The sequence below is a fragment of the Macrobrachium rosenbergii genome, chromosome 3 (assembly GCF_040412425.1).
Source record: "Macrobrachium rosenbergii isolate ZJJX-2024 chromosome 3, ASM4041242v1, whole genome shotgun sequence".
Lineage (NCBI taxonomy): Eukaryota > Metazoa > Arthropoda > Malacostraca > Decapoda > Palaemonidae > Macrobrachium > Macrobrachium rosenbergii.
Genome location: NC_089743.1, coordinates 21,943,698 through 21,969,868, shown reverse-complemented (window position 1 = coordinate 21,969,868; position 26,171 = coordinate 21,943,698). Strand labels below are relative to the sequence as shown.

The 26,171-nt window shown below is 37.4% G+C and overlaps 1 protein-coding gene across 1 annotated transcript in view; it reads right to left on the bottom strand.

Moving 5' to 3' along the window:
- Positions 1-26,171, bottom strand: part of LOC136853020 (calcium-activated chloride channel regulator 1-like) — a 531,777-nt gene that overhangs the window by 370,599 nt on the left and 135,007 nt on the right. The gene's annotated exons all lie outside the window — the stretch shown is intronic.

The following is a 26,171-nucleotide window of genomic DNA, read 5'->3' as shown; positions in this document are numbered from 1 at the left end:
AGTTTTTGGAAAGAGTTAAACATCTTGATTCCAAAATTGTAAACTCCAGATTAAACCGTTTTTAATACCCAACCTCTTCAGTCACTCAACTTTCAAATACCGAAACTTGAACCTTCCCCAGTATTCGCAGTCACATGATACCTAACTGGTGTTAACCTGATTCCGTCATTACCTTAATAGAAAACACTTATGAATTTAAGTAAACTTATCTTCATTCCCATTTCGGTTATCCTTAATATATGAGCAGAATTACCCACGAGCCGAAATTATTAAAACGGAAAGTGACCATCAATGACGTCATAAATCACAGTCAAACCGAAATGAGAAAACCTTGTGACTTTAACAATTAAATGATTTTGGAATGCGCTTTATCTTTCTAGGCTGTCCAATTAAAATTAGTGGCAGAATACATTTTTTAACAGTGATCTTTCAAATACAAATGGAAGTATGAAAGACCAATTTCTACATAAGTTTATGTTATTCTTGATGATGAATCGCCTTGAAACGGATTATTTTCCTGAGAGAGAGAGAGAGAGAGAGAGAGAGAGAGAGAGAGAGAGAGAGAGAGAGAGAGAGAGAGAGAGAGAGAGAGAGAGAGAGAGATTACTCAATTAAAAGACTACTCCATGCATAGGATGCATGCATCCTTCCATCAAAAAAGTAAGGTTCCCCGAAGCGCCATTCCTCCACCAAAAGCGGGTCCTTTAAAGTCTTTGGCCTGCCTTCCCCTTTGGGCCCTCCAGTGAATCCTGATAGAGGAAGGAAGAGGACTCTTTTTGAAAGGAATCCCACAGAGCCACCTGGATATAAAGGGTCAGGAGAGAAAGAAGCGAGAGGATCCTGCAGTAGATGGCGCCACTTCCTTCTTCCCGTCCTTTCTGTCATGGCTGCTCTTTGATCCCCCAAGATGAAGAAGAACCACACGGATCAAAAGTTAAAAAGCAGCTGAGAATTTTCAATGCGAGACTAAAAATAGGACACAAGGGATTCAGACTCGCCACTTGACTGCTTATTTGAAACGGTGAAACAACCTCAGGGAGACACGTGCGTTAAGAGAGCTAATTCCGCCTCGCAAGTTCTGTCATTTAAAGTCCATGCTGAACAGTGAACAATTAACTTCCGTTACGAAAACATTTGACATACATATGCATACATACATACACACATTATATATATACATACATATATATACATACATACATACATACACATACACACACACATATATATATATATATAAATATATATATATATATATATATATATATATATATATATATATATATATATATATATATATATATATATATTTATATATATATATATATATATATATATATATATATATATATATATATATATATATATATATATATATATATATATATATATATATATAGATATAGAGAGAGAGAGAGAGAGAGAGAGAGAGAGAGAGAGAGAGAGAGAGAGAGAGAGAGAGAGAGAGAAGAGAGCGAGCTGGAATATACGTCAATTTTTTAGGAGTTCTATACATGGAATGGATTTCTCATCCCAAAAGAGGAAGGTTCTGTCAGTGACCTTTCTCCTTCAGATGGAAGGCCTTTCATGTCGTCTTTGTACTCCCGCCTTTTCAGTATCCTCTGTTAAATCCTGCAGGAGGAAGAAGGAAGGGCCTTTTTAAATGGAATCCCACAGAGCCATCCGGCTACAAAGGGGCTGGAAGGAGCGACGCGAACAAATCCTCCAGTGTATGACACTAATACCCTCCTCTCCACTTACATTGGCTGGAATTCAATTCTGATCTATGCACAAGAAATTAAGAATGATCTAATAACAATAAAAAGCATATTCCCATGCCGATATATTTACATATTGTCTCTTCCCGATTTACTCTTTGTTCATTTTTTATCGAAGTGTTACTCTACTTCACTTTGCTACCTTTCCTTCTTTCTCTCTCTTTTTTTTTTATATAATCACACACATCGGCACTCTGTTCTCGACACGTTTGACTGACAAGCCGTTGGCTATGGTTTCATCCGCAAGAATATGTTTATGTTCATTAATTGTGATAATGTCCGTGAAATTATCGGCGAAATTCAAACTTTCTCTATAAATGTGTCTGTGAGAGAGAGAGAGAGAGAGAGAGAGAGAGAGAGAGAGAGAGAGAGAGAGAGAGAGAATGTCAATTCTAAAGGCATTTTATTTATGGGTTGAATTCCTCCAACCCCCAAAAAAAGGATGGCATCCCAAGGCGCCGTTACTCCACCAGAGGCGAATCCTTTGATGTCTTTGGCATCCATCCCGCTCTGGGTCCTACGGCGAATCTTGCAGGAGGAAAATGGATTTTTTTTTTTTGTATTCTATAAGGAATCCCACAGAGTCACCTGGATGTAAAGGACTCGGAAGGAAAGAAGTAAATGGATCCTCCAGTAGATGGCACCACCTCCCTCCTTCCCTTCGTGGCTTAGGGATTCTCTCCTGATCCCCGGAGGAAGAGGAGGAGGAGGAGAAGGAGAAGGAAAAAGGGGGGAAGAGGAGTAAGAGGGAAAAATAACGAGAAGAATAAAACGAATGGATGAAGGTTTAATCATTTTAAGCAGAAAAAAATAATATAAAATAATATAATTTGAAAATATATTTCCATATATTAAGGAGAGCTATTATCATTTACCCAAGCCATCGGAAATCCATTGCCTTTTGCAATGGCAAGTGCAATTTATATAATAAGATACAGTCTGCGCTCACGCCCAATATTTGCAATATATAAGATAGAAAACAGAAGCCTACGAAAGAGGAAATTTGGAAAAGTTCCTTATTAATAGAAACAAATACTTAGACAAAAGGAATTGATAGTATTCACGGTAAAAAACAACGACCACAAGCAAAAAGAAAAATATAAGAAAGACATTTTTATATGACTGACAAGATTCGATATTAAACCCTGCACCAATGACATCATGCGGGGAAGACCACAAGAGCAATTCCATTTTTAACGTTTGGTGGTAAACATAAGTGCAGCCTGGTAAATAATTTGCGTGTTGCCATTGCTTCAAAATTTACTGTGAAAATGGAATACTTTCAAAATAATTCTTTTTAGAATCAGTAGTATATCCGTTATAATTATTATCATTATGTTATACATTATCATGTAAAAGTAGCAGTCTGGACAAAACTGTATTCCCAAGAGTACTTAGTTTGAAAATACCTTTAATGTTACTGAAATGGTTTTTTGTTTTTATAACAATAATAATTTAACACGACAATTCTCACATAGTTGAAATAAAAAATAATGTCTACTATGAAATAGCATTTTATACGCCGGTTTTATTTCTATTTTCTATGTCGAGGTTATGGAAGTTCGTTTTTTCAAATTCACATTCAGTAAAGTGAGCTGAGTATGCAGTTGGGCGCTCTCTGGACGATCTTCATAAACATTTCAAATTATGATCGATCTTATTCAATACTACTAAAATACTTTCTCTCTAATTTGCTTTAGCCATGTATATTTCACTTCCGTGAAGAGTTGGTGTGGGAGGAGTGAAAGGATGAGAAACGTGAAAATATTATGATTGTGCTTATTCAGAACATGAGTCCTGTTCATATGGAACAAGCTCACAGGGTCCAGTGACTTGAAATCCAAGCTTCCAAAGAATGTGATGCTCATTTCCAAAAAGAAACAGAAGGTAATATGAAACACAGAAAGAACAGATCAAATATCAGAAAACATAAATGAACAAATTAATAAATAAATATATAAAATACATCGATAATTGTTTTAAAGTAGTAGTGCGTTTTGAAGTTCCGTTGCACAACATCCTCAGGGAGACTGTTCAACAGCCCACCAGTGAGGAAGAAAGGACCTCTGGAACGGAGAAGTTCGACAGCGAGGCACATTTACTGCATACTGGTGCTGCTGTTCAGCAAATCTGGTTGCTCTCGACAAGAAAAGAGGATCAGGGATTAATTATGAATGTGAAAGCTCTCTTCTACTTGAGAAAAATTGATAAACAAGACTATCTGTCGAAGGTCCAAGTCATAACTACCAATATTAAGAAACAGAAACCTACCAACTCGAAACACTCTATTTAAAAGAGATAAATATCTGGCAGAAAGTGCAGGAGAAAAGAAAAGATTAGGAAAAGAATGGAGGATGATATGTTGGTGTTAAGAGTTTTTGTACAGAAAAGGATGGACGTGTGAAACTTTTCTGATTAGGTTAAAGAATGTTTTGAGTATATATATATATATATATATATATATATATATGATATGTTGGTGAAATTCAACACACAATCAGAGTTTATATCAGAGTGGAAGAGGTACAGTCTAAAAAGCTGGAATGACCTAAACTTCCCGTGAAATCCCTTCTGAGTGAATAAGGTAACACGTGTGGAACAGAAATAAATTTCTGACTCACGTCGGGAAAGGTCTTTTCAAGGGCGTACCCACTGGGCCATACAAAGTTGAGGTTCATCCATGGGAGTCCACCTGAGAGACCTGGGTTCGATCCCGTTCAGAAATTTAAGTTAAGACTATCTTATTCACTCAGAAGGGATAATTGAATGAAATGTTGTTGTCATTATAGTCGGGAAGTTGGGGAAAATATATACATATATATATATATATAGTTATATAGGTTCCAGCTTGTTTTAGATATATAATATATGAGACCTGGGTCAGACGACAGTCAGAAATTTATATATATATATATATATATATATATATATATATATATATATTATATATATATGTATATGTGTGTGTGCATTATGCATTCGTGTGCAAGGCCAGGCACAAACAAAACGTCTTCTAAAATTTAATTTAATTTAAACCCTAACATGTAATTTCTTCATTACTTATGAAATATCACGTAGGTATGCAGTATTCACAAATGCGGAAACAAGAAAATCTTGTCCAGATTGAAGACAGCTGCCGCGCAGACGTCAAACAAACTCGAAGTTTCCGCTTTTAGAACAAGAAGTGGGAGAAATGCCATACAAAAACGAAAAAAAGGTAAACAATTCTAGTAACATAAGAATAAACAAGAGTTCAAGTGAGAAACACACACGGGAGAGCTAGTCTACAAGCTAAAACAAACATGTGATGCACACACGAGGAGGATGGTGATATAACTAAGTGTTTGTTTTCCACTTGCCACAGTGGAAATTTAAATGCTACAGGACGGGAAACATAATTATGAATATGATGAAGTGATGGATTGCAACTAGGACCTTTTTGGACGAGAATTCTTCATATGATGATAATCATTATCTTGTAATAGAAAATCATGATACTAATGATAACGTAGACAAAAGTTTATGTAAATAAGGACCAATGTGACTTAATGATCGAGATTCCTTCCAAGTTTCACTAAAAAAAAGGGAATTAACAACATTGCAGGAATTCTGCAGTTTAATCGAGGTCAGAATCAGCAACAGAACAAAACTGGATCGCGTTCATTTCAGTTCGTGAATCACCCAGCAGCCACCGTTCATAGGGCAGTGCAGACAAATGCGATAAGCCCAAGAACAACAATGGTAGCGGCATCCATTTCGAAACAGAAAGAGTCGTTTATTAAAACACAACCTTTACTTTCACTGAAGTCAATTTTCATCCATTTTAATGAATAATACACAAAAGGAGCAGAGTCCATAAACACGGGCCTGGATTAATCTTCTCTTTTAAACAAACATCTAAAAGCCGCATTGTGTTACTAAGCAAACCCAACGAGCTTTTATTATTTGTTTCACTTTTTTATGTATAATCAAGATTTGCCGGAAAGCATCTCAGCAAAGCTCAAAAACAATGTCTATTCTAGTTATACAACTGTGAAGAGAGAGAGAGAGAGAGAGAGAGAGAGAGAGAGAGAGAGAGAGAGAGAGAGAGAGAAGGGGGGGCTTTAATACTGTGTCTCGAGGTGGCGACTCCAGAGTAGAAAAACGGGAAATGATGCAGGGAACTGCCATAACTTATTCACTAACTGTCAACTTTTCACACAGTGAGACAGCTATTTGTTGAACCTGCTTCAGCTATTTGTTCAACCTTCGTCTCTTGAAGATCCTTCAGTTCCATTCTTCTCCTGCCGAAGGAAACGAAATTGCCACTCTAGCTGGTGCTCTCCTTCGTGTAAGGAGCGAGCAAGAGAGGTGGAGGAATTGTGTCCGGCTCCTATAAGGATTCTGAATGGGAAGACACGGTAGTAACTATCATTCACACACTTTCACAGCTCCTTCTCTCCATTTTCTTTCCTAGATATCCGTCCCTTTTCCATTTGGGAAATATTCTCATTTCTTTCTCCTCACTTCTGTTAGAATCCTCTTCAACTCATTCTGTATTAGTTCATACACACACACACACACACACATATACAGTACACACACACACACACACACATATATATATATATATATATATATATATATATATATATATATATATATTATATATATAATATAATATACAGTATATATAGACTCACCCAAACAACCCTCTTAGAGCAAAAATGTGTTGATGATACATACATACATACATACATACATTATATATATATATATATATATATATATATATATATATATATATATATATATATATATATATATATATATATAGATGGATGCACGTATGTGTGTGTGTTCCACAGTTCAGCCCTGATAGGAATGGGGGTAAGAATGGGGTGGGAACGTGGTCACATGTAAAAATAACCAAAACGACAGATGTTAGTGTCTAATCCATAGTTTTCGAGGTCCCTGAGAAGAACAGTGACACTCCCGATGCCCTTTAAGTCCAAATTCAGCCCAAATAGGGAGGGGGGTGAGAAGGGGTAGAAAGGGAGTGACATGTAAAAATACTCGAAAATGACAGATGCTGGTGTCTAATCCATAGTTTTCGAGATTGCTGAGATGAATAGTGACACTCCCGATGCCCTTCAAGTCCAAGTTAAGCCCTGATAGGAAGGGGTGGGTTCATGCAAAAATAACCGAAAACGACACGTATTAGTGACTAATCCATGGTTTTTGAGGTCGCTGAGAAGAATAGTGACGCTCCTGATGCCCTTCAAGTCTAAGTTCAGCCCCGATAGGAAGGGGGGTGGGTGGGAAGGAGGTGATGTGTAAAAATAACTGAAAACTACAGACATTAGTGTCAAATCCATAGTTTTCGAGATTGCTGGGATGAATAGAGACACTCCTGATGCCCTTCAAGTCCAAGTTCAGCTATCTTAGGAATGGGGGTGAGAAGGAGTGAAATATAAAAGTAAAAAAAGCAGCAACTATCTTAACAAGCAGAGAGAGAGAGAGAGAGAGAGAGAGAGAGAGAGAGAGAGTTTATCAGTTGTCATTCAGAGATTTCCCAGGCAGTGCTGAGTTGGTCAGCTAGTGTATATATATATATATATATATATATATATATATATATATATATATATATATATATATATATATATATATATATAATATAGGTGTGTGTGTGTGTGTGTGTGTGTGTGTGTGTGAGTGGATGTATGTATGTATGTGCATGTGTGTGAGTGTATGTTCCAGCATAACTCAAAAATGCATTGAGCAATTTCAACCAAACTACGTATACTTATGACTTACTATCTGGGAAAGAATACTGTGGGGGTAAGACATCACTGGCACCAAAGGGAGTGTGGGGATGGGAAGGGGGTCACATGTAAAAATAACCAAAAATTACAGATATTAGTGTCTAATCCATAGTTTTCGAGGTCACTGAGATGAATAGTGACACACCTGATACCCTTCAAATCCAAGTCCAGCCCTGATAGGAAGGGGAGGTGAGAAGGGATGGTAAGTGGGCTATATGTAAAAATAACTGAAAGGCAGATAGTAGTGTCTAATCCATAGTTTTCAAGGTTGATGAGATGAATGGTGACACTCCTGATGCCCTTCAAATTCAAGTTCAGCCCCAATAGGAAAGGGGGGGTGAGAAGGGGTGACATGTAAAAATAACCAAAACAGACAGATATTAGTGTTTAATCCATAGTTTTCGAGTTTGCTGAGCTGAATAATGACACTCCCAATGCCCATTAAGTCCAAGTTCTGTCGTGATATGAAGGGGGGGGGTGAGAAGGGGTGGGAAGAGGGTGACATGTAAAAATAACCGGAAACGACAGATATTAATGTCTAACCCATAGTTTTCAAGGTCGCTGAGATGAATAGTGACACTCCCGATGCCATTTACGTCCAAGTTCACCCTGATAAGACAGGGGAGTGGGAAGGGGGGAGATATGTAAAAATAACTGAAAATGACAGATATTAGTGTCTAATCCAAATTTTTCGAGGTTGCTGAGATGAAAAGTGACACTCCCGATGCTCTTTATGTCTAAATTCAGCCCTGATAGGGTGAGGGGGTGGGGGGTGTGTGAGAAGAGGTGGGAAGGGGTGACGTAAAAATAACCGAAAATGACAGATATTGGTGTCTAATCCACTGTTTTTGAGGTCGCTGCAATGAATAGTACTACCAACACCTTTTAAGTCCAAGTTCAGCCTGGATAGGAAGGAGGGGTGAGAAGGGGTGAAAAATTAAATGTTAAAAATGACAGATATTAGTGTCTAATCCACAGTTTTCAAGGTTGCCGAGACGAATAGTGACAGTTCTAAAGCCCTTTAGGCCCAAGTTCAGCTCCGATTGGAATGGGGGTGAGAAGGGGTGAAATATAAAATGTCAAAAATGCTGAGCAATGCAACAGGAAAGGGAGAGGAAGTGAGAGAGTGAGTAGAGGGGTGCTGAGAGAGAGAGAGAGAGAGAGAGAGAGAGAGAGAGAGAGAGAGAGAGAGAGAGAGAGAGTTTATCAGTTGTCATTCAGAGTTTTCCCGAGCAGCGCCAGGTTGGTCAGCTAGTATATAAATACAATATATATATATATATATATATATATATATATATATATATATATATATATATATATATATATATATACATATATACAGTATATCTCCAATGAAGGAAATAGGACAATTCCAGTGCATACACTAGGAATATATTTTGGACTTTATTGCCCAGAATCATAGGACGGCAGTATCATCTACAGAAATGATCTCTGTCGCACTTTTTTTCACAAACTATTATAACACTCGTGTATATTTAATTATTTGATTTATTCTTCGCCAACTGCTTGCCTTATTGTCATTTGTGTCTTTTTGTAACCAATAAAAATAAAATCCTACTTTTTTACTCACTTCAAAACACAAGGATTTTACTTCCGTGTCCCACCATGCATACTGCAACAGCATAAGCTATTTATTATAGGAACCATATGCCTAAGACGATAATGCAGCCTATACGAAGGCAGCACCCCGCCTTCTTTTTACACCTTCTCAACCACAGTTACTTATTTTTAAGATATTATTATCCTTTTAAACCCTCCGATGTTCACGTTAAATAAATATAAGTGTTCTGTCCCTAATCATTTTTACTATCTCTTACGTCGCCCTCTTTCATTCTTTTTAACCCCTCTTTCTCTATTTGTAAATCGCCATTTTCCCTCGGGGACTCTCCTCAGTACGCCTTCCCGCCTTCCTTTCAAATTCCTACTCCACCTGCCTTCCCCCCCCTCCCACCTACACATCCCAACTGTATTCTTCAATCTCCTCTCTTGTTTACAAGTCCGCTAAGGGGAACCTGGCTCTCTTAGGAATTAATAAATAGTTGTTTCTGCTAACAAGACTTCATTCTTGTTGCATAAAAGGAAGGGTACTTGTGTTGGTTCAGTTACAGAACAATTTTCCGTTGCTTGGAGAAACCAGGCTTCAGACATCAAGACGGCGCATTCCAACCTCCTCGTATTCCCTTCAGTGAAAGTTGAAACGTCACACATGACCTAAAATAGAAATGTGTACGCCATGAAGGCAAAAAACTAAAAACGGCGTAGGACTGACACACACACTGCATGCTTCAATATTTCCTTAAAATGTGAATTTATTTAATTCCACTGTACAAGGAAAATGCCAGCTATTTTTGGCTATATATATGTGTGTGTGTATGTATATAATGTTGTACATATAAATAATATATGTATATATATAATATATATATATATATATATATATATATGTATATATATATATATATATATATATATATATATATATATATATATATATATATATATATATATATATATAGTCTCACAACACCACAGGAAACATCTTTTAAAAACAAATGAAAGCCGAGATATGCAGGTGTACTGGACGTCACGTGGTAGTTAACATTTCACGTAAGGAACAATTTTCTGAGACATCTGGAGCACTCTCGGTGCTGAATAGTGAACACTGCAGCAGTGCTATAGAGGATAGCTCCACTATACTCTATATCACGCACAAGTAACCGACGGGATATGAGTGCCAGTTTGAAAAAAATCAAGACATTTATGTTTCCAAATCTGGGCTGTTATATGAATGTCTCTCTCCAGTTTGCACTGCCTGACAATTCTATGGCAAGTAAAAAATCACTGGACCTATGTACACCCACCAAAGAAACCGATGTCGCCTCGCCAAACCTTGATGGGAGAGATCATGTCCTTCTTGCTCTGAACGGTAGCTGACGTTACAGCTACCAATGCATAGTTACGATGGTTCGAATGAGAGGAGGAGGAGGGAAATTACCAAATTCAGACAAAAAAGTGCAATAATGACTGAAATATATTTCAAGGAGAGAGAGAGAGAGAGAGAGAGAGAGAGAGAGAGAGAGAGAGAGAGAGAGAGAGAGAGAGAGAAATTTTATTCTTTTAAGAAATGTAATCGTATTTTATTTCGATATTAATTATCGAGCACGTGGGGGTGGGGGTTAGGAGGATATTATGATAAGGAGGTTAAAGGTGATGGGCAATGGGGTGGTGTTAATGTAGGGCTTGACGAGATTCGCTTATCAACATATTTGAAGTGGCGATATTAATACCCTTATTGATAACAGTTAATATCAATTATTCCAATTCGCCATGAAGACACAGATATGTATCATTATAGCATTTTACTTATATCATCGTTTACGTTCTGAATAGTTTTGAGGGAAAGTGAGGGGACCTGGTTTTCCGACGAGGGAGTTTGCGACACAGCCATGGACGATGCGTATCCCAAAAGCCAGTAGCTGCGTAGTTTTGACGGTTGGGGATTTGCAGCCTCTGTGTAACTTTATTAGCTGGTAAACACGATTATCTATATTACGGCAATCTCCACCATATTGTTGTCTTCTTTAGTCTATATAACATATACTTATATATGGCATTTTTTTGTAAAGATGGCGGCGGCAAACAAAGACAACTCTGTTGAGCATATAACTCAAAGAGGTCGGATCATTGGTGAGTGGGAGCGTGGTGTTCCAACACGAGATATTGCCGTGAGCATTGGAGTGTCAACTCGCACAGTCCAAAGGTGGATATCAAGATGGCGGGAAGAGGGAACATTGGCAAATAGATCTAGGAGAGGACGCCCACGCATAACAACACGACAACAAGACGAACAAATCATTGCAGCATCCATAAGACGACCCCCTGAAAACCTCAGTAACTATCACGCAAGAATTGCATCTCTCGTGCACTCCACAGACAACCAGACAGCGACTGAGGGAGCATGGGACCAGGTGCCATGTTCCGGCGGTCAAAGAGGAGTTAAAGGAATGGCATCGTGACACTCGTCTGGGCTTTGCTTTGCAACATGTTGTTTACGATATCGATGACTGGAAAAATGTAATCTTCAGCGATGAAACTTACTTTACATCGATAGTCCAGAGCAATGCACGTCTGGCGACGCATCGGCACAAGATACGATTCTAGAAATATTCTGGAGAGAGCTAGGAGTGGGAGGTCGTCCTCGAAGTCGACCTCGAGGTCGTCCTCGAAGTCGACCTCGAAGGCGTCCTCGAAGACGACCTCGAGGTCGTCTCGAGGTCGTCGAGGTCGTCCTGAAGTCGACCTCGAAGTCATCCTCGACGTCGACCTGAAGTCGACCTCGAGTCGACCTCGAGGTCGTCCTCGACGTCGTCCTCGAAGTTGTCCTCGACGTCGTGCTCGAAGTCGTCCTCGAGCTCGTCCTCGAAGTCGTCCTCGAGCTCGTCCTCGAAGTCTTCCTCGAGCTCATAATCGAAGTCATCCTCGAAATCGACCTCGAGGTCGTCCTCGAAGTCAACTTTGAGGTCGTCCTCGAAGTCGTCCCCGAGGTCGTCCTCGAATACGTCCTCGAAGACGTCCTCGAGGTCGTCCTCGAAGTCTTCCTCGAGCTCATAATCGAAGTCGTCCTCGAAATCGACCTCGAGGTCGTCCTCGAAGTCAACATTGAGGTCGTCCTTGATGTCGTCCGAGGTCGTCGAAATCGACCTCGAGGTCGTTCGAGGTCGACGACCTCGAAATCGTACTCGAGCCCTTCCTCGAAGTCGTCCTCGAGCTCGTCCTAAAGGTCGTCCTCGAAGTCTTCCTCGAGCTCGTGGAGTGCTGCTGCACCTATACTCAGGGTTTTACACAACACCCGAGCCGTACGTGGGTGAAGTAATTAGATAAAGTCTAGTATGGCTCTGGTGTTGTGTAAAACCCTGAGTATAGGTGATGCAACACTTTTATGAGAGTTGATGGCTGAACCGATAAGACCACTAACTGGTATTCTGATGTTTAAGGGTTCGAGCCTCGAGAGGGAAGGGTATTTTTCCAAAATCGTCATTGGCAAAAGTTATGGTGATTATGGATATCAGTTTCCCTAATTTGAGGGTAAAAACCGTCGAAAATGCTGCATCAAATATAACCAAAAAGTAGCTTCGTTCTTTGCAAACTGAACGGAGAACAGAACCATAATAGCAGATGGCCGAACCGTCCCAAACAGCCACCACTCGAGACATAGTTATCAACAATAGTATGATTAATCTCAGGTGTTCTTAATCAGGGGTGCTTGCTCCTCTATGGGATGTAAGGCCGATTCCTAGGGGACCTTTCAGATGAACAAAATAACGCCAGAAGCCAGGAAATACTCGTAAAAATTCTGGTAACACTTCAACAGAAGTTGTGTGACGGATATTTTTATTTCCTCGCTACTGACGTCATTTTGTTGACTATCAGATATAGTAACCATGTTTTCCCCCAGACTCTTGCCCGTTCGTCTAGAAGGTGCCTAACGGGTGCGAGGATGAATATGAATAATTAAGACAAATATATATTTCCTTATATGCATATTACTTTTTTTCTCAAAACGAAAATAGTAATAACGCTAGCTTTGTGAATAAAAAAAAAATATCAAATCACATCACATCGATTTTGTTTCTTAACATTTCTTTAATATTTTTTTTCCTATTTTCCAATTCTGAGGGTGCGATAACGGACTGCTGATTTGGAAAGGGTGCACACTAAAGGGAGAGAGAGAGAGAGAGAGAGAGAGAGAGAGAGAGAGAGAGAGAGAGAGAGAGAGAGAGAGAGATAGCCATTTTATTCTTTTAATAAATGTAATCGCATATTGTTTTGAAAGTAATCACCAAGAAATTTCATGACCTTGTTTTATTTTAATTTCGTATCATATTTATAAGAAAAATCCATAAATATTGATGAAACTGGCTATTCATATCAATATTGTCCTAAACAGCCATTTAACTACGTCCTGGTAGTTGGAACGCAAGACATCTTTCAGGGCAAAAAGGGCATTCTCTCTTCAACCAGGTCTGGCGAGGCGACATCGGTTTCTTTGGTGGGTGTACATAACTAAAGAGTAATAAGCAGGTGAAAATAATTATATATACCACAGTATATATAATAAAAAGTAAAAGTAATAAATTCAAATTATCACATTTTTAAATTTGCAAGGACGACCAATGTGTCCCTCCATCTTATACATTTTTAACTAGGTTTCCGCTATACAGATTATATTTACGTGTGCTCCTGAGGAGTATCAATTAAAGGCAATAAAATACTAAGGATTTTCTAAGGTACCTTGCATTCAAGTAATGTTCCTAATGCAGACATTTCGGTATAAGAAGTTTTCTAGCAAAATAAAAAATAATATATATTAAAAATATATAAATTCCAAGTCAACTCTACACAATATAGTTCAAAATGAATGGTCTCTCGGACTTGGGAGGTAAAATATCTACGGAATCATACAAAACATTTCACTGTATTGCTTTACTTGCGATCTTGACTATGCGGCTGGTTCTCTCTCTCTCTCTCTCTCTCTCTCTCTCTCTCTCTCTCTCTCTCTCTCCATGAAAAAGAAGACAATCTTAGAGTCAATGAATAAAATGGGCGGCCTCTTTGGGACATCTCCGGGAGTAAAACTTTCCCAGTTAGGATTATCTCTTTTGAGGAAGTTACCCAAACAAGATTACTTGCAGCTAGAGTTTGTCCATACAAATTCTTCGAAGGATGTTCAAGAAATATGTTCAGGGTCAGAACAATTTCTAAAATCAAATGACATAAGCCAATAACATCCATTTCTCGAGCGTCTTGAGAGTAGAAAATCGAAATGAAAAGTACGTGTGTGAAAATACACAAAATTTGAGAGATATTTTAAGGAGAAAGTAAAGCAATACAGAACCATGAACATACATGTACCGCATTAAGCAATACAGGGACATGAACATACATGTACCGCATTACCACAAACACAAAATTGCATGCACTTATGTCTTGTGATAAGTAAGTATGCACACATAAACAAACTTGCATGCTGTAAATTATTATTACCCGTGACTTAATATCCTCAGAATTAACCGGAAGCCATATCATAAGAATTTACTGACTCAAGGACAGAGCGAGGGGTTGAAGCCAAGCCCCTCATGAAGTACTATAAATTGTGGGTAGAAGAAAGTTAATTTTAACGAAGGGCATGACTTATCGTATTACCACTGCAGTGCCTGTCGCAAGAGGAGAAAAATGCACTCCAAAATGTGTTAGTGTGAGAGTCTTAGAAGAAATTTATTTTACAAATTCATTGTAAAATACATTTGCCGAAAAATATTGTGAGAGAGAGAGAGAGAGAGAGAGAGAGAGAGAGAGAGAGAGAGAGAGAGAGAGAGAGAGAGATAGTCAAATAAACAAAATACAGCATACAACGTCAACACAACTAGTATTTGTATGAGTGAGAAAGAGAAAGAGAGAAATCCGCCTGCCGGCGCTCCTAAATTGAAGAAAAAAATCGGCTTTTCGAGGCCAGTTCTTATCCTTTCTCATCTAATTCAAACGCAATGAAAATCTGAAAAGGTTTTTCTTTTCTCCAGCAAGTCTTAGAAATTAAAGCAAAAGTTTGGGAGCTCCACAGTTACCTTTTTAAGAAAAAATAAAAAATAAAGCTCTTAAGTTTCTCTTATGTTGTACTTCTTAGCAGGCGTAGGCTCGGGTTAACAAAGCGTACATAGCGTCGAGTATTTCAATTGCTCTCTCTCTCTCTCTTTTATATATATATATATATATATATATATATATATATATATATATATATATATATATATATATATATATATATATATATAATTTATATATACTGTGATATAATATAAACACAGACACAGACATATATATATATATATATATATATATATATATATATATATATTATATAGATATATATACATTTATAAACTTTCCGAGCGCTTTATATTAAAAAATAATAATGTGCATTATTATAGTTTACAAACCAGGTAACTCTTCACACTTCAGTAAATTCATGTAAGAATTATTTCTGCTAATCTCTCTCTCTCTCTCTCTCTCTAGATGCTGAGCCCGATATCAAATTATACAACAAGGTTATTCCACTAGAGATGTATCTACCTTACTATCAAAAAGCCAATATTTGTGTTGGTTTTACATCCTACACTGAACTTGTACTATAATTTGGAGGTGCTCTTCTTCACGGCAGAACGACCCTAAAAACAATTTTGAAGATTCTCTCTCTCTCTCTCTCTCTCTCTCTCTCTCTCTCTCTCTCTCTCTCTCTCTCTCTCTCTCTCTCTCTCTCTCTCTCTCTCTCTCTCTCTCTCTTTTCTTTTCTTTTCAATTTCTACAGAGAGTTGACTGAATATATTTCGGTAAAGACGTTTTCCTATTTTCTTTATTCTAACGACTTGAATGCATGATATGTACATATACAAGGCCAATGAAGCTGTCTTAGGGCACATAATCTCACATATCAGATGTCTCTTACAGGACTGACAACCCCCAATAACATTACGAATACTCACGGGAGTGTGTCAGTGGTCTTAAGGCCTTAAATACTCTTCAGAAATGTTGGGATAAAGCGGATCAGTGGAACCCCCTACAGAAAGGTGCTGTACAACTGGGGTCTTTGCCTCTGTTGTTTCGCCGGGAATTCTGGAGGGGGTAGAGTTAATTCTGTGTTGATTTGCCATTCATACACACACAAACACACGACCACGCACACAAGCACAAACATAATATATATATATATATATATATATATATATATATATATATATATATATATATATATATACATATACACACATATAAGTAACCTCTTCTTTCTGAATTTGCCATTACCTTCTTTTACATGTTTCTAATGATCACCATATTCTTTGGAAGCTTGAATTTCAACTCATTTGTCCCTGCGGGCTTGTTTCCATACGAATAGGGTTCATCTTCTAGTATATACATACATACATATGTACATACATACATACATACATACATGCATACATATATATATATATATATATATATATATATATATATATATATATATATATATATATATATATATATATATATATATATATTTCAATATATATTTGTTCCATATGAATAGGTTCATCTCTATACATACATATACACACACACACACATACATATATATATATATATATATATATATATATATATATATATATATATATAAATATATACATTTACTGTATACATGAAATCTAACCCTAGAGATTTTGCTGGTGAAACGCTGAATATTCCAGGCTTAAGGAAGGTGCGTGGCCATAAAAGCATTTACTTCAATAGTCCATCGTGGAAATACTGGGAGGTACTACAAATGAAGCCTAACCTTCCCTTTTTAGCGCATCCGCCGCTCTCGCTATTCGCTTTCATCCCGCGGGAGTGACACGTTATCCCAAATGGACTTCCCCAAAAATATTTGAAATCGCTGACTGAATCCCCACCATGAGTGCCATACAAATGCATCGGGGTTCCGCTAATTCCCTTTGCAGCGCATTCCCTTCACGCCTCCCAAATCATTTTTTTAAAAGATGTGTTCAGGAAAAAATAATGTGCATAAATGCATGCTTTGTGAGTTGTCAAGAGAGTTACACACAAACTTATCAACATTCACATAATTGTTAAGCAGCACATAACACCGATATCAATACTTTTGACAGAACTTTAACAGTATTATTATTATTATTATTATTATTATTATTATTATTATTATTTCAGTAGATGAGACCTATTCACGTGGAACAAGCACACAGGGGCCATTGATTTGAATTTCATGCTTCCAAAGAATGTTGGCTTCAACCTCCCAACGCAGACCCCACACTACAGCAGTAACTGACCATGAAACAGAGCCAGTGATTTTTCATTGCCCTGGGGGAGACGCGAACCCGTGACGTCTGAGTGGCAAGCCACGACACTAACCACTATACCAGTAGACCAGTATAAAACAAAAATAACAAGCACAAAATGCGCCGACGTTTCTTCGGCGCAACTGAGTTTTCTGTACAGCGTATAATCAAAGCTACCGACAAGAGATCTATCTTTCGATGGTCTCGCTATAATGCTGTAGGAGCCGCGGCCCATGAAACTTTAAACACGGCCCTGCTGGTGGCCTGTCCTACATAGTTGCCAGAAGCACGATCATGGCAAACTTTCACCTTAAATAAAATAAAAACTACTGGGGCTACAGGGCTGCAATGTGGTATGTTTGATGATTGGAGGGTGGGTGATCAACATGCCAATGTGCAGCCCTCTAGCCTCAGCAACTTTTTAGATCTGAGGGCGGACAGAAACAGTGCCGTCGGACAGACATAGCCGGCGTAAGTTTTTTTTTTTTTTTACAGAAAACCAAAAATGAACGAGCACCAATATTAAAATACTAATCATCTGATGCAACATAATGATGATGATGAGAGTTGAGTCTCGTACGCGTCAAACAGCGGCGGCCCTTTGAACACCCAAGAAGGCAGAGATATCTTTTAACTTCCTCCAGGTACCTGTGGAAGAGTAAACATCCATAGTCTCATGTAAATGAGTATTCGGAGAGGTAGGATACATCAGTCCCCTTTAGCAACCTTTGAGAAAGTACTTGCAAAAAAAAAAAAAAAATTAAAAGTAAAGAAAAAGCGTCCATCTCTTGCTTGCATAGAGTTGAACCTTCAAGTAGCCTGCTCATTTATTGATTTTACCATTACTCTCCTAGTGTTAGGATCGTGGCTGTGGTCTTCCTGTCACTATAATAAACTCTAATTACATTGCTTATCATACATGTGACTGCCACTTTTCTTCTTGTTTTCATAAATCCCCCAAAATTCAAGAACACTTAAATAAATACCTCGATATCAGAACACAGTTGGATATAAATGCTACCCCTTCTATTCTACATCCCCCTTCTACCCCTTCTATTCTACATCCCCCCTCTACCCCTTCTATTCTACATCCCCCCTCTACCCCTTCTATTCTACATCCCCCCTCTACCCCTTCTATTCTACATCCCCTCTGTTCTACAGGCCCCCTCATCCCCCCTTCTATTCTACATCCCCTCTACCCCTTCTATTCTACATCCCCCCCTTCTATTCTACATCCCCCTTCTATTCTACACCCCTATTTCATCCCCCTACCCTTCTATTCTACATCCCCTCTACCCTTCTATTCTACATCCCCTCTACCCCTTCATCCATCCCCTCTACCCCTTCTATTCTACATCCCCTCTACCCCTTCTATTCTACATCCCCTACCCTTCTTCATCATCCCCTCTATCCCCTCCCCTTCTATTCTACATCCCCCTACCCCTTCTATTCTACATCTCTATTCTACATCCCCTCTTCTTTAACAACATCCACCAATGTCTTGAATTTTTTACTCTCTTTTTTACCCTTATCATCTGACCAACGAAGGCTTTATAGACAAGGCTACTAACCAATTCCATAGCAAAGATAAAATACTCGTTTACTAAATGAAATCTGTAACTCTTTGCCATAGATATTTTATAAATGTCACGTTCTTCTCTCCCCTGTTGGAGATGGCGCCGCCAGTGCACCTCACGTGATGCACTGTAGCCATTACCAAAAGGTGTCTGCACTATCCCTTCGGCCCACAGCTGCACCCACTTTTTAGCCGTCTGCTATACCTCCATTCCCGCTTCCTTTCTTCAATCTTGCCATTCAACCTCTCTAACTATTACTTCTTCCATGCAGTCCCACCTCGAGATCCCTGTGTTTCATTTCCTTCATTTCTGCTTGTCTTTCTCTTGCTGCCCAGCTGCTTCGGCTCCCTCTTGTCACTGTCTGGAGCTCTGAATGGCCGATAGTGCCCCAGTGATTGTCTTGACAGCCTAAATGTCATAAAATCAGTCAGAGCTCTCTCTCTCTCTCTCTCTCTCTCTCTCTCTCTCTCTCTCTCTCTGTGTGTGTGTACAAGAATGAGTAAATTTTCCATTTTTATAAAGGAATATACTGAAGGATAGTTCTCATGACGCTTGAAGAAACATTTCATCAATAGGATAAAAAAAAATAGAAGTACACAACCTACCCAACAAACACACACACACACACACAGAATTACACAACCTACCCAACACACACACACACAGTAGTTGCTGGGCCCCATCACGAGGCAATAAGGATATGCAAGACACGCAGACGACACAGGACTCCTTGGGAAGGTCCAGTATTGGAATCACGCACGTCGGGGATTCCCCCGCGGAGGAGGGAAGGTGTTGCTATCACCACATCACTTTCTACTTTGGAGGGTTCGCTTGTCTCCAGTCTATTATGACGGAACGTTTATTCTCCTCTCTCTCTCTCTCTCTCTCTTTAGTTTCACATTCTCTCTCTTTGTTTCACATTTTTGTTCTAATTCTTTCTTTCTCTCTAACTCTCTCTCTCTCTCTCTCTCTCTCTCTCTCTCTCTCTCTCTCTCTCTCTCTCTCCACTTTGTTCACAATGCAACATGCCCCTTGGCACAGTACATCTCTTCCCTACAACACGAATCTCTTATTGTTTTAGATGAAAAAAAAAAAACATTTCTTTCCCTGAGAAGAAAAAGAAATGTAAAATAAAATCTCCATTTCTAGAGGTCCCTAATTCCCCAGTGGAAGGCGTCGAAGCATTTGAGAATGAAGAATCTCTCTCTCTATCTTCGTTTGGCCTCGGCTTCCGACGGAAAATACGAAACTTTGTTATCGCCGGCGATGAAGAGAGAATATGAAAGAAGGCGTAACTAAAGGCCTTCACGCCTACTTCTCTGTTCCTTTGTGTCCTTCTATAGACACATTTATTGTGGGGCGGGACGGACAGGAGGTTAAATCATCACTTGTTGATCCGGAGTTCAAATTTTCCTTAAGACGTTAAGCGTTCCATGACGTTAAGTTGGAAAAACATGAAAAGCATCTGTTACGGTAATTTTCCTTAAGACGTTAAGAGTTCCATGACGTTAAGTTGGAAAAGCATGAGAAGCATCTGTTATGGTAATTTTCCTTAAGACGTTAAGAGTTCCATGAAGTTAAGTTGGAAAAACATGATAAGCATCTGTTACGGTACTTTTCCTTAAGACGTTAAGAGTTCCATGACGTTAAGTTGGTAAAGCATGAAAAGCATCTGTTATGGTAATTTTCCTTAAGACGTTAAGCGTTCCATGACGTTGTTGGAAATACATGAAAAGCATCTGTTAATTTTCCTTAAGACGTTAAGAGTTCCATGACGTTAAGTTGGAAAAGCATGAAAAGCATCTGTTATGGTAATTTTCCTTAAGACGTTAAGAGTTCCATGAAGTTAAGTTGGAAAAACATGATAAGCATCTGTTACGGTAATTTTCCTTAAGACATTAAGAGTTCCATGACGTTAAGTTGGAAAAACATGAAAAGCATCTGTTACGGTAATTTTCCTTACGACGTTAAGAGTCCCATGACGTCAAATTGGAAAAACATGAAAAGCATCTGTTATGGTAATTTTCCTTAAGACATTAAGAGTTCCATGACGTTAAGTTGGAAAAACATGAGAAGCATCTGTTATGGTGAGCCGTGCCAAGCATGATGTTATGAAAAGCGTTTACAACACTTGTGGCGGTTATATCGACATGAGAGACGCTACAAAAGAAGTTACTGGTATCTGACAAAACTGTTTTATTTTAATTCAGATTTGGGTATTAAAGTGTGAAAAGTATTATGAAATTTAGTTTCGAAGAGCATTATTAACATTTTATCGAATAAACAAACCGTTATTGCCGTAGTTATCCTTAGAAAGCGCGTTAGGCCTATCACAACTTACTAACTTGGGTTATAAAAGGTCTTATATCAAAACACGATGAATAAAGTATCTATTCGTGATGCTATATAAAGAGTTATTAAATGGATAAAGTATCTGTTCATGAAGTTATATAAATTGTTATCAAATGGATAAAGTATCTGTTCATGGAGTTATATAAACTGTTAGCAAATGAATAAAGTATCTGTTCACGATGCTATCCAAAGAGTTATCAAATGGATAAAGTATCTGTTCATGATGTTATATAAATTATCAAATGGATAAAGTATCTGTTCATGATGCTATATAAAGAGTTATTAAATGAATAAAGTATCTGTTCATGATGTTATATAAATTGTTATCGCATGGATAAATTATCTGTCCATGAAGTTATATAAATTGTTATCAAATGGATAAATTATCTGTTCATGAAGTTATATAAATTGTTATCGAATCGATAAATTATTTGTTCATGATGCTATATAAAGAGTTACCAAATGGATAAAGTATCTGTTCATGGAGTTATATAAACTGTCATCAAATGGATAAAGTATCTGTTCATGATGCTATATAAAGTTATTAAATGGATAAAGTATCTGTTCATGATGTTATATAAATTGTTATCACATGGATAAATTATCTGTTCATGATGCTATAGAAAGAGTTATTAAATGGATAAATATCTGTTCATGAAGTTATATAAATTATCAAATGGATAAAGTATCTGTTCATGATGCTATATAAAGAGTTATTAAATAGATAAATATCTGTTCATGTGAAGTTATATAAATTGTTGTCAAATGGATAAAGTATCTGTTCATGATGCTATCTAAAGAGTTATCAAATGGATAAAGTATCCATTCATGAATTTATATAAATGTTATCAAATGGATAAATTATCCGTTCATGAAGTTATATAAATTGTTATAAAATGGATACAGTATCTGTTCATGAAGTTATATAAACTGTTATCAAATGGTTAAATTATCTGTTCATGAAGTTTTATAAATTGTTAACAAATGGATAAAATATCTGTTCATGAAGTTATATAAATTGTTATCAAATGGATAAAGTATCTGTTCATGAAGTTATATAAATTGTTATCAAATGGAGAAATTAACTGTTCATGAAGTTTTATAAATTGTTATCAAATGATAAAGTATCGTTCATGAAGTTATATAAATTGTTATCAAATGGATAAAGTATCTGAAGTTATCTAAATTGTTATCAAATGGATAAAATATCTGTTCATGAAGTTATTTATATTGTTATCAAATGGATAAAGTTATCTGCTCATGAAGTTATATAAACTGTTATCAAATGGATAAAGTATCTGTTCATGATGTTATACAAAGAGTTATTAACAACTCAGTGTAATTTACAGCTTCGTTGTCAAAATAAAACCTTACAACGTCATGATGGTGCGTTGTAACAAACGTTGACAATACCGCAAGACGCTATGCACAACCATCGATCATTATTCGCGCCAAATGACGGAGTAGAACTTCAACAGATCGATGTTCATTTGAAACTGATTACAGAAAAAGACCATTACACTGCAATTGAGGGTAATGACTGCTGATATACGCATAAAAGAGTAATGGTTTATTCCATCGTAATAACTAAAGACCAGACGAACGAAGCAATCAGGCGCTCACTTGAAACGGATTTATCTTTACACACAAACACACACACACAATCCTTTACACCACAAAAGTAAAAAATGGTAAGATGTCTTTTCTTACCTCAGAGCGCAAAAAATGTCATAGGTGTCTGCAATACGCACTTCACTATGCATTTCTCTAATGATAAGTCTCTCTCTCTCTCTCTCTCTCTCTCTCTCTCTCTCTCTCTCTCTCTCTCTCTCTCTCTCTCTCTAACACATACACAAACACACACACACAAACACAGACGTCTTGATGCTCTAATCTGCATTTCACTCTGTATTCATTCCAACTTGTCAACATCCGTCTTTAGCCTTTAAAATCCAAACTGGCTGAAACAAACAAGCAAAACTTGGATTTCCACGCAACACTGTATGTTGCAAAACAACAAACACAAACACTCTATAAAATTTCATATTAATGTCTCTCTCTGGCTGGGAATTCATGAGATCATAACTTAGAAACTTGATATTAATTTTCGCAGACGGACTAACAAGGAGAGACACAGTGATGCGCTGTCTATTACAAAACAATTGTCAATTTTGTGAAAAGATTGTAATGTCATTCTGTTGGAGCTGTTGATAAGCCCTCAGCTCACTTTGTCTTAAAACCGTGTGGGTTTTAATCCCTGACACGTAAGGAAAACATTTATCATACTATTACATTTAAGAACCAGTTATACTAATGAAAGCCTCTCTCTCTCTCTTTCTCTCTCTCTCTCTTCGGCTTTCACTCATTGAAGAAGCTAATACCTATTTCTAAGTTTAGCTTCGCCGCTTTTTTTTTTTTTTGTTCCGTCTAAATCCTTGACTGGATTTGAATATTTAACTTCACTACAAATACATATAATGTATACACGCACTACGAATGCTAACTCAAACGCACTAGCTAGCTCTCTCTCTCTCTCTCTCTCTCTCTCTCTCTCTCTCTCTCTCTCTCTCTCTCTATATATATATATATATATATATATATATATATATATATATATATATATATATATATATATATATACACACACACACACATATATATATATATATATATATATATATATATATATATATATATATATATATATATTATATGTACTGTATATATACATACTGTATATTGTATATGTGTGTATATATAGATACAGATTATATATATATATATATATATATATATAAATATATATATATATATATATATATATATATATATATATATATATAATCTTTTTCTTTTTTCCACCATTAAACTGCTTCCCCTACTAGGAATGGATGAAACGAAAGAAGTCACAACGGTCACCGAAACACTCACCTCTAACTCATCAGCATGCATCGAACCCCCCACACAAAAAATGCTCTATCTACCTCCCTCTTGCGAGCTCCCTCCTGCTTACAGAATATAAAATCCCTTCCTTTGCAACATCTCTTTCAACCCATCAAGTCAGCAGTTTTCAACCATTTCTCTACACCCCACTCCTAACTCTTCTAAATTACACACTCCGTTCACCTCCCTATCCTCCTACATTCTTTCCACAAAACATTCCTCTCAAAATACTGTGATCCACTGTTTTAACCACACTCCCTTTTTGCCACTTGGTGGCATTTATTCATTATTCATCTTTCAGCTTTTTTTTACTATACATATGCTATGTAAGCAGTTCTTCTCTACAGTTTCCACATCTTACTTTTGTTTGCACTGAAAACCACAAAGGAGAGTTATCTCAACAGTCCCTCATACAGTCTCACCTACGATTCCAGAAATACCTATTCTGTGACTCAGCTCTTCTCTCATTCTATCGACTCCTAGACACCTGCTCCAGTCAACTGCCCTAACTTCCCCAATTTCCTTTTATTTTTCACGTACCTCATAACCTTCATTTTGCCCAAATTTACACTTTAAATTTTCCTCCTGGAAACACATTCAAATTCTTTCAGTAGTTTCTTCAATTTCTCCTCACTATCCGTCAACTCTTATCCTGGAGTTTTGCACCTTTTTCTACCATATCTTCTGTGACTTATAACATCCCTCCATCCGTACAGATTTTAAACAAGGCGGTAACACACCATGTAAACTAGTTCTTATCCAAACCATTATTTTTTTTCTCTATCAATCCTTGTCATTTGTATTTCTTTCTTAATACCCAACCATACACATTCCCTGGTGTATCACGTAGAGTCATAACTGGAAAATTAATCTAAGTCAAGCCTATCACCTTTACCCTTATACAGTGAAACAAATTATTCTTCTCCTTATTAATTTTGGAGCTTAACCTCATCCAGACATATGTTAAAAACCCCGATCAGTCACAATATCAGTCCCACATCTCAGCATCTAACCTGTCGTCTTCTTCTTTTAAAGTGCTTTTTTCCCATTTTTGTATGGGGTGATCCCCTCAAATCCATGTCTCTTCCCAGTATTTAACCTCTTGATGACTTCTTTCAGTCTTCAACGGTCACTCCCGTAATCATTACCGGACTTAAAGAGAAAATCTTCCACTTCAGTGCAATTTAGCCCTCCCTCTCTTCCAACTTTCATATAAAAAAAAATCAATACACTGACCCCATCGACCAGTAACGCATTCACTTTAGACCGCATCTCCTCCGCATGCATATTTTAATCAAAGATTCCTTTGTTCATTAATATTTCTCTCTGCATTTAGTGATCCGAAGGAAAAACTCCCCGAAACTTCTTGCTAATCTAACTCTTTTTATTTTCATGACGTTTTTATTTTTCTAACTCAATCTGTTCTCACTTACCTATCCATTCTATTGTATAACCGTCCAGTTGTCAGCTAGCACTCTGCTATGCCCGAGTTCAAGTCACCGGTCGGCCAATGAAGAATTAGAGGAATTTATTTCTGGTGATATAAATTCATTTCTCGCTATAATGTGGTTCGGATTCCACAATAAGCTGTAGGTACCGTTGCTAGGTAACCAACTGGTTCTTAGCCACGTAAAATAAGTCTAATCTTTCGGGCCAGCCCTCTCTAGGAGAGCTGTTAATCAGCTCAGTGGTCTGGTTAAACTAAGGTATACTTTAACGTACACGATGTTTACCTCTGGCATGCAAAAATCTCCTTTTATCCTTTATTAAACCTCACAATTCCTCATATGACCAATAAATGTTTTT